A 2,972-nucleotide genomic window follows, 5' to 3' on the forward strand; every position below is an offset into this window, starting at 1 on the left:
ATGCACTGTTTCTAATTCGTTTAAATAGTTAAAGAAAACTTAAGTGTACGCCATCTGTGTCTTACAATCTATGCAACAAATTCTTATTTTGCACGAAGATCCATCAGTCGGCTTCATAAATATATATACGTATACATATACACCGTGACTATTTAAACCGGAAGAAACGTCTCTCATAAACCTCGATAATGCCACCTTTCTAATTATTAATTATCCGAACCTAATTACCCCCGGATGCCGCGATCATACCCAAGATCTATCACAGCATTTCAGCAATTTCCTCCCGTACCTTAAAGCCGATATTACACAGCGATTAAGAAAGAAAGAGAGGAAAAGATTGCACAGTGTCACGTCGCGCAGTGTCCGATCGGTGAAATCTGTTCGTAAATATTTCCGCGAAAAGTCGTCGCCGTTTCGCCGCGGTTTCGCGACCACTCCGAGCGGTACCGTACACACGGCCGTGGTGATTTTTCAGCGTGTCGAGCAGCCATAAGCGCGCGTCGCGAGCCGCTCCGACCTGGGGCGCGGGAGAGAAACGTCGTGGACTTATCGCGGTCGCAATTCCAGCGATTCATCGGACGTCCAGACAAGGAATAGTTCGAGGAGGGACCTCTGGCCAGGGGAGGAGTGGGGGGGAACGGTGCAAAAAGTGTCCCAATTATATATAAAGACAATAAAACGCGATCCGGCCGGCCGGTTCCCACCCTCCCCCCTCCCCTCCCGACTCCGGTCCCCGTAGCGGCGCGCTGGAGCCGCGTCGCCGCTTCATGGACGATTTTATGGCTGTTGGTCGTAAATTCCTGCCGGTAGTCCGAAAGTGATTCCGCTTGATCGCGGGTCGATTATAAAATAACTGTGCGGCTCTCGGCGTGCACACGCCCCGAGACCCTCGCGAACCCGATGGAAAACGTCGTAAACCATCGCCGGAACAAATGAGATCCTTGATACCAGCGCGCGCGCGAGCGTACGGAATAAAATCGGACACGCCGTTCGACAAACGAGGGTGCTTTACGCCCGGGCGTTAAATGAATTTATCGCTCGGACGACGCCGCCAAATGAACGCGTCGATTTTGGGGATCGTGTTCCGCAACGCCGCGTCCGCGGGCCACTTAGCGTCTCGTTAAATTAACATTTGTCCGGCGAGGTGTCGCGTTCGTTAACGACCGATTCCCGGGCTGGCCGCGGCGCGTCTGTTTCCCCGGCGCTCGCCGATCGCGGAAATCTTGCGATGAATACCACATCTTTCGCTCTGAATCGTTTTCTCTTCTTTTAAGAAACTTATTCTACATTCTACTCGGTGTTACGTGGATTTAAGATCTGTCGTTGATTTAGTGGCTATTGTGTTTCAAGAGAATAAGGAAAGGGAAATTAGATGAATTCTTTGGTCTCGTTGGAGCAGTCGATGATGGTTGCTTTTTAATTTAACATTTGGTTTAGCAATATTTTTCGATTATTGTTCAATATTATAATAAAAATTGTATTATAATAAAAAATATAAATTGTTGATTAGTGTTCAATAATATTTGATGTGTATATTAGTACAAGTATAGCTAATTTTATTTTTACACGCGAAAAGATTGCACTAATAAAATAATAATTAAATCATTAGAATAATTCCTGGGACGTATACGAGTCTGAAAATATAAATGCAGTTCTTGATAAGCAATAATCTCGAAAAGCTTTTGTTAACTTCTTACCGTACTTGGACGAGTATAGTTTGTGCCAAAAATTTCTGGCAATATTCTATTAACCCTTTATACTATAATAACGAGTAAAACTCCAGACAAACCTTCCATACGTAATTCAATAAATACGACTGTCGAAATCGAAAAAAGATTTTAATCAAAATTCGAGAATGAGAGTAAATGAAGACAATAAGTAAAAAAGAATCCTCTCGCTTCACCGAGGAAATTATTACAGAATAGTGCTAATCAATTCTGAAAGAAATCATAGTGCAAGGGGATGAAGTATGAATATTATTCCTTTCCTCTAAGCCTTTCTTGTAGACAGTACTTAACCCTTTGCACTCGATGCCATTTTAACTATAATTCTAAAGTAACCTTTCTTACATTTCTTACATCTAGCATTTCCATTTTATAAGGTAAAGAGGTTATGTTCAATTGAAATTGAATCTTGTAACTCATACAGAAACAGTTACACTTTTAATAATGTTTTAAAGGTAAGTTTTTATAATAGAAATATTATTTTGGAACGTGACGTAACAATTGCAGCGGTGCCTCAGAGTCACCGCTCGAGTGCAAAGGGTTAAGTGAATGTAAGAGGACGTGATAAACATAAATTTTCCTTTTCTTCTAAGAAATTATTCAATCATTGTAATTGTCAAGAAAATGGTACGGCGAAGGGTTAAGAGAGAAAAAGAGAAAGAGAGAAAGAGAGAGAGAGAAAGAGAGAGAGAGAAAGAGAGAGAGAGAGGCGCTGTTAGGAGACAAAGTTGCCGAAGTAACCGGCGAGCGTCCCAGAATCCGTGAGCACCGTGTCGCTGAATACTCGAGGGCAAGAAAGGTACATCGGGCGAAGAAGGCAAGAGCCTCCGGGTCTCTTCATCCCCGACAAGTTCCTTTTCGAGACCCGGCAAGAAAAAGTGCGCGCACTTCGTCGCCGACTACCGCTTTCACCTGCTGCCGCGCGCGCGCGCGCGCGAGCGCTCGGACTTCCTCGTTAACCGTCTAGGAATCGAAAAAACCGTACCGAATTTTTTCCACTCCCGGAAGAGAGGTCCGAGAGAGGTTTAGCCGGCACCGAGCAGCAATTTCACCGGTAGCCGCGCGCGCGCGCGCTCGCGTCGCCGTCGTGTTCGAACCGCGCGCAGCGGCGTAGTCGTGGCGAGGGGACGCGGCGAGCGCGCGGACCGTTCGACAAGAGGAGAAAAGGCTAGGCCCCGCGGACAGTGACAGATGGGTATCGGTGGCGAGATGCATCGATTGGCCGATCTGGCCGGAAAAGAATGCTGC

This window comes from Augochlora pura, chromosome 9 (genome assembly GCF_028453695.1).
Source record: "Augochlora pura isolate Apur16 chromosome 9, APUR_v2.2.1, whole genome shotgun sequence".
Lineage (NCBI taxonomy): Eukaryota > Metazoa > Arthropoda > Insecta > Hymenoptera > Halictidae > Augochlora > Augochlora pura.